The sequence below is a fragment of the Nesoenas mayeri genome (assembly GCF_963082525.1).
Source record: "Nesoenas mayeri genome assembly, chromosome: 3".
NCBI lineage: Eukaryota > Metazoa > Chordata > Aves > Columbiformes > Columbidae > Nesoenas > Nesoenas mayeri.
Window position 1 is genome coordinate 55,767,656 of NC_137544.1, and position 13,012 is coordinate 55,780,667.

Below are 13,012 nucleotides of genomic sequence, written 5' to 3' on the forward strand. Positions count from 1 at the left end.
ACAGAATTGATTTGTCTGCCTATGAGGATGAAATTAGGCTGTGTATACATACGAAGGCATGTCGCAAGAAGAGCCAGAGGCCACGAATGCATTACAAAGTGCAAGTTTTATTTTAGTTACCTCTCTACTGGGGGATCTCTGAAGCCACACCTGAGCTCCCAGGCAGAGGTGACACATGCAGGGACACAGGCACTGGTAAGTTCAGCCCTGCTGGAAGATCTCCGGGCCTGCTGAGCTCGCCTGTATTTCAAGGCTTCAGGTAGGTGCAGCCTCCTGCTCTTTCTCAAAACAGAGCAGGAATCTCAGACATAGTGATAGGGTGCCTACAGTTTCTCACAGGCCTATGTTATCTAACACAGAGGTTCTACTCATCAAGCACACAAGGTCAGTAAAACAATTAGTGTGATGTATGTGCTTTTTCTACAGACAGGTGCAAGCCACTTGAGCGTATTTACATTTAACCAATCTCCTCACCAAATCTTCCACTATATCGTCATACATAGACATACTGGGAAAAATGCAGAAATGTTATACTAGCTGTAGCTGATTTCAAAATACCCAAAGAACTGGCCACAGTTCATTGCTCCTGGACAGAGGAAGAAGCTAGGCCTAGAGGATGGGAGATACTCTCTTACTGCTTTCTCACTCAGAATTTATCTCACATCAGATCAGATTTTACAGCTATATTTTAAGGGCCATTTGGACATTTAAAGTTGCACACAGATACTCTGTATGCATAATGTCCCCAGGCACATAATCTATATTCATTTCAGTGGAAGACAGGAGATTTTGGAACTCCCTATGCATCTGATTACCCATACGCTCATTAAGAATATACATTTGAATCAGCATGATGTCATTGGGCTAGGGGCACAGTGAATGCACATACCTGTTATCTAATCCTTTCCTCTCCGTGGCATATTAATATTGGAAACTGACCTGACATTCCATCTGCATTAAAATGTGTGGATCTATACAATATATGTGTTTATATAATTCATATAAAGATACGTTGGATATTTTTTAGGTTGCAAAGTCATAAGCACAAAAATTAGGGGGAAATCAGTTGTACTTATGTCTTTGCTACCCAGTGTATGGCTCCAGAGAATCATTAGAGCTTGTTGTTGAAGGTCTGCATATTCTATTATTCTATGCAGAATAAATTAGCTCCTGGACATGATGCAGTTCTTATCACCCTGAACCTCAGAAACTGAGATGAGGTAGCAGAATTATTATAATATTAGGTTACAAGAAAGAATTGAGATACTCCTTTTTTTTTTTTTTTTTTTCTTCTTCCCCACTCTGTTACTGATATTTGCTTCTATGCATCCATCTTTAAGAACAGGAAGTAGCTGGTAGCTACTTGCTTTTTTTAAGCATATATATGTTAAGATTCACACTTGACCAATGTCAAGACAGAGTTAAGGTAGACTGAAAATATGAGTAAATATAAAGCAAAAGAATGTGCTTTGGGATCATGACATCTTTTCAGTACTAGTGAAGAGCTGTTGCCAGAACCTCCAATCTGATTCTCAAGGGGGAGGTGTGGAGAAACTTCTGGCTCTTGATTGAGACTTCAGCTCAGTGAAAGTTAAACCATTGAAGCCCACAAAGAGACTATTGCCAAAACCACAAAAATTGGACTTTTTGCTGAATAGAGCCCATAGAAAGTAATCTTTCATTCTGATTTTAGAATGCAACAGACATTTAATTTCAGCTGAGCATGAAATTGGGGTTATACATACTGAAACTTTTACCTGAAGATCTTAAATTACAAAAAAGCCTGTCACCCTCTCTGTGAGCTTCATTTTATTTGGAATGTTTTCCCACAGATGACAAATAAACAGTAAGTTCACCCCACTGTACCTGTATAGTCTCACTTAAAGTAACATACTTCTTTGTACCTCCATGAAGGCCACAAGTATGCATGTGATTTAAAAATAGAAGCTTAGCCAACCAAAGTGTGATAGAAGCCTATAGCTTACCAAACCAAATTATCTCCAGCAATTTGAACAAATCTTTTTGCTGGGATCTTCTGAAGATAAATACTCATCCATCCAGCTCCCTTCCTGTTTTGTAATGTCTCCCTGTCTAATTTAATAAATGCTTTCTTTCTGTTTCTTGGCATCTTCCAGAACAAGGAATGTAAACTGAAAAGACCATGGAGACTAGTGTTGGCCCAGGATTCCACAATGAATAATATTAGGAGACGCAGAGATGAGCCTGTCAGCCTCCCGCCACAGCCTCTACGAGAGAGAGTCACTCAGTGCTGTGTGAAGTAGGCTTTTGTTATATATATAGTTAAGACACATGAAAGTCAGAGGAAAAATACATGGTCTAATAGGTCAGCTGCTAAGTCTGCTACAGTATAGGAAAAATGTCAAAAATAACGATAAGAAAGGCAATGCTGAGAGAAAATAGCACAGCACAGCAACAATCACCAAAGAATTATTGGCAATATTTTATGACACCTTCAGTCAAGTAGAAAATGACAGGAAAGGACAGTAGCTGCTGGATAAATATAATTTATTTATTTCTAGTTTATAGCTGTCCATTATTGTCTAAATTAATGAAACAGAATTTGTACAGTGACTGTCATTCTCTGAAATGAGCACCTTAACTTTAGAAGTCTAAATTGTTTAAAGTAATTCCTTTTTAAATAGTATATATCAAAATATACATGAAATTAATCTCTCTCTGTGAAGCGGACTTTCTGCAATGTGCTTGAGATTTATTTTCTGTTCATTCATGGAAGGGCCATTGCTGTAGGTGCATATAAGAAGGTGTACTGAAAACACTCATTAATTCTGCTTCTGGGTGGCCTTGGAAATATATGAAGTCTCTTCAGACTCTAATATTTTGGCTCCAGGTAGATTTGTTCTTCAGAAATAGATCACTGCTGTTCATACACCCTGTTCTTGGAACTTTGTACTGTCACAAAAGAGTACTGTATTCATAAAAATTCAATGCTGAAAGGCATCTGCATCTTCCAGAGCCCTCCGTAGAAAAGGAGAAGCTCCAAGGGCAATACAGTAAAATGTAATGTACAAAAAGGACATGGTTTCTAGCATTGCCACTGGGGATTAGGTATCCCTGAATGAGACGCGTTTGGTGTTAGGTTTTCACCTATTTGTAAAAGAGTGCAAGAGTATTGTTATTTGTTGTGGAATGATTTGAGATTTATGAAGAAAAACTAATACATTCTCATTAATTCATTCCTTTGTGGCTTTTTACGAATTTCTCTCTTTGCCCACTTCTTTTAAGATCACTTCAGGGTTTTGTTTGACATTCGGAGAACATTTTGGGAGAGCACAACCCTCCCTACATCCAAGCATTCTCCATTACTCTTGAGGACTCACGAAGATTACTCACCACTACTCCTCAGCTTATGTGTCCCTTTGCATTCACATACTGCAGTCTGTTACCTTTCCTTTCAACTGTAAAATTCAGGCTAGTGGAGGAATATCCTGCTGCTTCTTTGTTAGCCTTGATTGTCAGCAGGAGCTGGGCAGTACAACAGTAGAGCTTCAGTAGATTATCACTATGGACTGCCAATCTTTTGGGAAATAGATATTTGAATTTTCTGAGGCACCCTGAAATCACTTGTATGACTGGACAAACATTAAGATAAAGGTAACCAACTTATTTTATTAAGATATCTTTTATTACAACAATAGTTAGTTTGAAAAACAAAAATAAAATAAATTGAGGTAATGTCAGATAAAATGAAAGCTTATAGCTACCAGTAGAAGAGGTCCACAGGCCTTACTGATGCTGCAGCAGGGCTGGTCTCCAGCTCCCCATAGTCCTGCCCTACCCAGTCATGGGCCCTGCTGAGTCAGTCTCCCTCACAAGCCTTGCATCCCAGCCCACCCTCAGCCATCCTCAGGGAGGTGTCCAACATCTGGGGCAGTGGCTGTCCCTGCTATCCTCATTGCCCTGCTCCCTGGCCACGGCAGCCAGGCAGGACCTCATCACAAGGGCCCTGCCCATTCATCTCCTGGTTTAGGGAGCCCCCACAGCCATTGATGCCTGACCCCAAAGTGCTGCTGGTTCTCATGATGCCCTCATAAAGTTAGTTCAAACCCAGAAGATGCACTGTGTAACATCCATACAACAAGATGTCAGGATGCCCACACAGCCATTTTAGCTGCAAAACAATCCTTATGTTGGCAAGGTCTTATGATCCTGCTCTCTGGACAACCTTGTACTTAGATGTGTATTTTGCCCTAGAGGAGTCTATTCAGCATCAAATGCTCATACAATGAGTTTTTTGTCATTCACAAGTACAATTCTTAACTAAGATCTCAATTTTTAACATTTATTTTCCAAGTGACTACAGTGCTTCAACTTTGATGATGAGTGTCCTCTTGGACACGCCCTGGTGAGGAAGCAAAGAAACTGCCAAGCAACTTGGTCATTATTTACCTTGACTGTAAAGAAGCCATTTAGTTTTTGTGAAAGACATGCCCTTTGCAGGTAGCCAGAATGAACATACCAAAAGCCACATTTAATCATGAAACAATGGTCTACATAAGCATGTAAAAAGGGAAAGTAATGGTATATTACCAGCTCCTATTAAGGACCAGGAATGACAGTAGCTCAGCACCCTTCAGTGTTTGGGGTGATGGGAATAACTCACCCTTAACCATGGTGGTTTTGGTTTGGAGAAGAAAATGACAGAGGACATAGCTGTTTGCAGTCCTGAACCTTCCATAACTATGACTATGGAATTGAATCATAGATCTCTTTTAATCTGTCCACATTACTCCACAGATACTTTTCTTACCTTTAACAGTCTCATTATGAACTTGTGAATCAAAAGTTGAGCTATTGCACTTCCTGTATTTCATTTTTATCCGTTTTGGTTGACTAAATGGTCAGAGGTTAGGTTTGGCATCATAAATATCAATGATCTCCACACAGCTGAAGATTAATGTTGGGCTGGCCCGTACTTAAAAGTTTGTTTTATTTTCCTATGTGTCATTTATTCACTAGTGTCTCCTTGTAGAACTATGTAATGAGGTTGTGCTAATCCTTAGTGCAGACACATAAATAACTACACCAAAAACATGGATGGTAACAGGTCCTGGTGATTTTCAGTTATGTGATGTCTTAAATGTTTTCCTGGTCATTTATCTCTTTGCGATGTTAACCTTTTTATTTAGCACTCCTAATCCTGAGCTTAAAGTTAGGAAATAATTTCCCATGTGACTTGTATTTTATTGAAGTATGTGCACTTTATTTTCTCACATTGTTCTTTCTGATGGTATGGAAAGGTGCCAACCTACTAATCAGTTTCTGATGAAATGTTGTGACTTTATGAGTTGGATTATATGTTACGGTTTCCTGAGTAAATAATGACCTAGGTCATCCCTTCCAGTCCTACCGTATCCCTTTGAGATGGGAATGGATGCAGTTGACGTGGAAAGAATAACTTTGTTCTTTATCTCACTTTAGGTGTCCATCTTACATCAAAGTTATCCTTTTCCATACCCATATGCTGGACTCTCAGTTTTCCTTCTGAAAATTCTTCATAGAGAAATACATAAATAAATAAGCAATCACCAAAAAAAACCCTTATGAAACTGAAAATGAGAGTAGCATTTCTTAAGATGTGGTAATTTCCACCAAACTCAGCAGCATGTAAGAATATCTTAACTGTACAGCATGAAGTTACCTTATCTGGGTCTTGATAAACTAGAAGCAGAGATAAGAGGCAATACATCAAGAAAATATACAAATCTTCCGAAAGAATGCTAATCAAAGCCTTACAGCTTCCTAGATCACATTACCGTGCATTTGGTATAAGCAAAACTAATTTTAAAATTTTGCCTTCAAAATTCAATTCAGGAATGAATGGCTTAGAATTTGAAAAAAAAAATAAAAAAAATAAAAAAAAAAAAAAATGAGGTAGTCTCATGCTTCATTAGTTTGCAAACAGGTGTTTTATGATTTACAAGTGCTGACAGAACTCTATGGGTGCAATGTAATAAGACTTACAATTGTTAGAAATGGGCTTTAGTATCTAGTGATAATACACACCGGAAACAGTATTTTAAGTTTCTGCTTGTTTCTATTTTTGCTAGACTACACAAAAATCCTGTAAAGATATTATGCATTTTCTCTGGAAAAAAATTTAATGGTCTATAACAGACTCCTACCTTTTACAGACCAAATCTGAAATATCATTTTAGGAAGAAAATTAAAAACTGGAACCTAAACCAGGAGCTGTTTTTGTAGACTGATTTGTTTTATTTAAGTGGAGGTTGGAGCTGTTCAGAATGCTCTTATATTGGAATAAATCCATCATGTGAAAAATGGTCAGTAGCTTTTGTCTAACACTGAATAAGGAATATTATTGTAACAATAACCGTAGAGCTATTCTGCACCTTGAATTCCGTTTCAAATGATATTTTTTGTCTAAAACCTTCCCTTGCTCCTGCTGCTTAGCTTCCTCATACTGGTTATACAAACAGTACAGTTCTGCTTGCGTATGAGAGATGGATTAAGGAGCAGGTCTGCAGTGAGGTTAAAGATGTACGACAAGAACACAGCAATTTATCGTATCAGTGTCACAGGGGGAGATGTAGATTTCTGAGCCAATTCCATAGAATTCCATAGAATGCTTCTTTTTTTTTCCACTTTATGTTTCAGTGAACACAGTAAGCAGAGGAGGAAAAGTCTTCTTCCTATCTAATCTCTGCCTTCTCCTGAAATGTACTAGTAGTCTAGCACATGTACCACCTACAGCAAACAAGCAGAGCAAACATTCAGATATTGTTCCTTTAACAATGCAGTGTCCATCAGTTACAGCTGTCCCCCATTTTTGGTGTACTCTGTCCTGGAAAACATTAGTTGTCCTGGGGATTTGGCATGTCAAGTAATTTTTTACATAGATTATATTACACTTAAATTGTGACACATGTATGACTTGGTAATGTTAGGAAGCCTTTTTTAAAAGCATGTACTTTTCATATATTTGTACTTAAGTACTGAATCCCATTTGGCATTTATGAAAGATTCCCATCTATTGCAAGATTTTCATCATTACTATTTATATAGAAATGTAGTTGCTATAGCATCTTTTTGAAGTCCTCATGGCTTTTTCTTTGATGTGCTGGGAACCCTAAAGAATCATTAGAGATGCTCCACTAGTTATGTGAGTAATGTTGCTGCCAGTTATTGAGTCAAATGCTTTGCCACCATATCATACGGCATGGACAGTTCAAGAAATGATATGGTTATAGAATAAGCTGACAAGTTAAATTATTCTGTTCTACAGAGTCACCTGTTGTCTTGTGAATGGCTCAATGTTAGCAGAGAATTATAGTTTCTTATTTTGGTAATGTAGACATTGTTGAGAGGAAATATACAGTAAGTTTTGGTGCTCTTGGGCACTTTGTTGTCTGAGCACAAGTATGAAATTCAGGCACTTCAGAACTTCAGTAGTGGGGTTTTTTTTTAGAAGATTGCATCACAAATCTGTATAATCTGTATTACCAGTAGCCATGCACAATGACACATTAAGAGGATGATATGTTCATTTGTGTTCCCGAAAAAGACTGTTTATGAGCTACAGCACTTAAGTTGAATGAGATTTTGATGATAGATTCCACACTGTATAATAGCAGTTCCAAACTGTCTTTGAAGTACATGTGGTTAAATTACTTGTTGTGAACAAAGTATCTAAATAACAAAGCTTTTAAAAATTCCTATTCATAAAATGTTCTTGAACTTAAGTTCATTTGTAAGAATGACTTCATTATTTGTATTCTCTGAGAAGTTTGTATGAACAACTTTCTTCCTATAAGGGTCAATCCTAGTTGTTTTCTGTGCTGTGTTTGTGGTAAGTGATTGATATTTGCTGTTGTGATGTATGTTTCATTACGTTGGTTATACTGGGCAGAAGAGAAGTAGTTTTATTTAAAACACAAACAATCAAAAAGCGGACAAGAGCTTTTAGTGTGAATGGCAGAGAAAGGTCAAGAAATTAAGGAGTCTACCATCTTGTTGCCCTCTGCTATCTTGACATGGAAGCCTAATGAATTACAGCTATGTTACATGGTGTCTTAAGCGCCTTAAATTGGGCAATTCTACAGACTTTGCACTTCAATTCTCAGGCCTGCCCTTCACTAGCAGCTCTGGACCCTGTAACCTAAGCTGTTTTGGCAGTGGCTTTCCAGAGCATGCTCCAGTCAGTCCTGGTTACCTAGGAAGCAGGAATAGGGTATTGGAGTGGTTCCTGATGAAAAGCTTTATGGGAAATTGGAGGTACTGTAGCAAAATACTGGGGGAAGAATCACATGCGTCATGGAGGAGGATGACCAGGAAGGATGCTTGTCAGAGGATCTTCTTCTTGGATGGCCACTGGGAGACCTTCTCCCTAGCCCTTTCTCTATTCTTCAGGTTTAATTTTTCTCCAAAGTTAATATTCAGTGTTAGAATCAGTGCATGCAACCAGCTGTAGACCCTGGCAGTACAGATTTTTGCATGTAAGCTTGTCCACATATCTTTTTGCACCTCTTTTCTGTCTGAATCCCTGTTAGTACAGTATCATCCAGAAAGAAGTGTCCATTAAATATTTTCCTAAGAGCTTAAGAAGCTTAGTAACTGAGCAGCAGTCATGATGTGTTCCTGATTCCCTTTGTTTGTCCTGTACTGAACAGGAGACAGTGAAACTAAAGGTTTTTGGAAAACATGGAAGCTTTGGAATTGAACTCTACAAAGTCAGGAAATCACTCATCATGTACATGAAGAGGGAAATAGTGCTGTGCCTAAAGCTCGAGTCTGCGAGTCAGGGGATTTGAAACTTGTTTCTAGCTCATATGAAGGGCTTTTTTTTTTTTAATCTCTGGTACTGAACAACTAAACTTACATACATAGAAGAGAATAATTGTGAAGCTCCTTATGCCCAGATCATCTGAAAGTAAATTATGTACTTAGGGTATCATTAAAAGAATCTAGTTTAAAATACAGTGGCTGAAGTATGTGGTTTGCAATGAATGCTAGCACTCATTGGTTGGTGTGTTTCCCTAATGAGTGCTCTGAATCAAGAAGGTTCAAATAGTTGGGGAAAAGACCAAATAACTCAGTGTCGCCTTTAGAGCTAAGTGGTCTTAATTGACTGCATCCACAGACCAAAAAAGTGGAATGGTCAGGAGAAGTCTAAAACATTTACAAACCCTCCTCTACATTTACCAGAAGTATATGATGCCCAGATACGGGTTTATCATAATGATTTTATTGAAGTTGACAGTTTTTGTAAAATAGACTGTGTAAGCACATTTGAAAATATGCTGTGAAGCAAATTGCAGTAGCTCTAAAATAAAGACATGCAGGTGTGCTTAGCTACAGTTATTAACACTAATCATTGCACCTACATTTTCCTGTGTATCAGAAGGTGGTAGAAGAAATTCTGTATAGTCTGCTACCTGGACAACATCTTAGTTTCTAGAACAAATAACCATGATTTGTTTTAAGGCCCTTGGAAAAGTTTACCAGAACATTATAGCTTGCAAGGCCCAAAAATAAATGTGATTCTTCAAACCAGCTGTGAAATGCTTCAGGCATTGTGTGTTACTGATGATGACACTAATTTGACCAGTTGCTCAGCTGAGGCTCTGCTGGGAGTCATTCCCAGATGCTCCAGGCAGCTGCAGAGAAAGCTTCATGTAATTTCCATGCTTTTTTTTTTTTTTTTTTTTTTCCTGAGAACGCACTGTGTTGAATTAATCAATACAAGCAGAATAAACTAGTCCAAGTATTGCTGTTGCACAATTATTTGCATTTGCATAGGTACCAAGATGCAATGTCCGAAACTCCCCTTCCATAAACCAGTATCCTGGAGAGGGCAATAGCATCTAAGCTTTCTTTCTGTATAATGTCAGAACAGTGTTTCCATATATATGAAATATTAATCAGGGCTCAGATCCATAAAATGAAATTTATATTTATATTTATATTTATATTTATATTTATATTTATATTTATATTTATATTTATATTTATATTTATATTTATATGAAGCATTTGTCCATTTCATAAGTAGTTCACTTTGTGCATACAGTTTTTTATCTAATCTTGAATTGTCTAATTCTTTTGTTATAAATTGGAACCAGCTTGCAAGACATTGCCTCCCATTTTTCATCAGCAAGTTCCATTGTGATACTCACTTTTTTGTGGTATTATTTTTTTTTTTTTAAGTATTTCTTAAAGCCATTCGCAACACTTTCACTGAGGAACTCTGTCAATAATTCTTTGACCATTCTTCTTTTGTTCTTTAATTTTCAGAATTCCAAGATCCCGCTTTTGTTGAATCGGTTCCCTTTGCTGTTCTTTTTAGCTCTTTACTTACTCTTCAAACCTTTCATGAGTGAACTACTTTTTGGGGCAGGTCAGGAGCATTTCCATATATGTTTTTGCTTTCCTGTTGATGGTTACTTTTAACAAGGAATGGATTCTGCCCCTGCTCTCAAAGAAACACCAAATCTTCTTCCAAGTCCTCAAGATCTCCTCATGTGGGTGACTGGAATACCATCTGTAAACCAGCTGAGGTACGGTTCATGGGACAGCTTTCTTCTGGCAACAGCTACAAGACACAGGTTTCCCTCTTTTCTTTCTAGTGTGTCCTTTTCAGTCTTCAATCTTTTCAGGTGGCCCAAATTTCTCTTCCTCTGCTCCACGGTACTATTTGATTTTTTTTGTAATGTTCTGTTCTAGCCTTTTTGCATCACCTAAAATAAATCTTGCCTCTTTCCTTCTGAAGCAAGTGGCTAGGGCTGTTCTTTCTGGCAAGAGGGAGTGGTTGAAACCATAAATGAGCTGGGAATAGTGCATTTTCCTTTTCTTTGTGTGCCTTGGAGAAAAGGATTGCCAAATTGTTTCATCACAATCTGTAAAGCAGTTTATCAGTGAACAAATGACAATGGAAACATGCAATTTTCCTTAAATAGGAGGCATATTGTCAGGCAATCAAGAAAGGGGAAATATAATTCCAGTGCACTCACCACTTTTCAAATGATTCTTCATGGCACAGACTCGAGCCTTCTTAAATCCCACAGCTTTAAAACAGAAGTGCTTTTACCCTCTATCACAATGATGGGCACACACAAGAATCCCTGAGAAGGCTCTGTAACTTTGATATATTTTTATTTCCCACTAATACTTTCAGATTTCTGCCTCTACACCTGATAAATATGTAAATGACCTTTCAGGCAAGTCTGCTGGGGATGTCTTTCTTTCAGCCTTCTAAACAGATACCACAAGGGTCAGTTTATGAACGTAAGTCTGCAAGAGTTTTAACCAAAAAAATATTCTCTCTATTTCCCTCCTTTCCTGGCTCTTATCTTTCCTTTCTGCTTTTGATGTTAACTTTCCTGGCTGTTTTAACAAGTATAATTTGCCCCCTGCTCTTTACTTTTGAGTTCCAGTAGGTGTGAACAGGTCATATTGGCAAAAGGATGCTGAGAAATCCTGCAGAGCTTATTTCTCTGGGTAAAGTGTTAGAACAATCAGCTTCAGAAATGAACTGTGTCTGCTGACTCATTAGACTGATTCATCTTATGGTAGAGTATATCATGGGTCTTTTCTCAGCTGAGAACTCCCCAGGTATGAATGCTAGTATATTTACTTTAGTCTGTAATAATAGGCCTTTTAGAGCAGAATAAGTCACAAAATGGTGCTGCTGAAGTACAAGCTTTCTGATTTCCACGGTAAGAGACTAAAGTCATGGTAGTCAATAAGCTGTATATGTGAGAGATCTCTACAGCATCTAGGTAGGGATGAGAGAAGGAAAAAAAAAACAAACCCAAAACAAAACCAACAATGCTCTCCAACTCCAAACCAAAGAGAATAAAAAAGAAGACAGTTCTGCCAATCTTATAAGGTTGTCAAAAAGAAGCAACTGGAAGGACACAATTGAAAGGGACTGACTGATTTTGGGATTTATAGCATTTCAGTGGAAAACAGCATGTTCTTTTTCAGTATAACTTTACTAAGTATATTGCCTTTTTATGGCTTGTTTGCAACATGACAGTTATCCTTCTCTCTTGCCTTTGATGTTAGTAATGGCTACACTGACATCAAGGCATGTGTCTATATCAGTTTAAAATAACACAGATGCCAATTATATAATTGTGTTTCTCTGTTTCAATATAAAGTAAACATTCAATATTAAAAAGCATTAGGAGGCCTTTATGGTCAGCTATTCATAATTGTCAATGTTATTTTACATTCCAAATTTTCCACTTCTGGGGATTAGATAACAGTAGCCTTTCTGTGTATAGGTAAATCTATCAGGTTATAGAACTTTTCCTAATTGTAAAAGTTGTGGAGGGACTGAGAGAGTCAGGGAACTAAAAGCTTTAACAAGAATATGTTTATTTTTATAACCTGAAGAATAAATGGTTGGTTGACACTACAGAAATTGAAATTCAGTACTGGAGAATATAGTTTCAACATCTGATTGCAGCTAGTTGTATTCATGTGGAGTTAAGGAAAACAAACAAACAATCAACTGATCAAACAAACAAACCCCAAAACAAACAGCATGAACTAGAAAGACATTTTTGGGAACCTATAACAGCTTTTACAAGATTTTTGGAAGAGGATGCCTTAATTTTGGCTTTAAGTGGCCAGAAGTTTAGGCAAGTAAATGTTCTGCATCCAATAGATGTTGAATGCATTCGGTCAGTATTGCCACATTCTAAGCAGTTCTGCAAAATCAAGTAGATTCTTTTTAATAAACCGAAAAGCCTAATTTTTGGCAATGATTTTAGGAAACTGCATTAAAATTTATGAAACTAAATGAAACTTTACTGTACTATAATGAATGAAATAAAATGAAACCTTTATTCCTATGTGTAAAGACTGGAAGTTGTCATGTTTTTAAGCTGCAACTATACATATGTAATATACAGAGCCAGCAGTGAAATATTTCTCGTGCCAAAATTAGATAAGAAATTCCAGAACTGCTTTCTATAGCAAGAAATGATTGATACTGCCGGTTTCT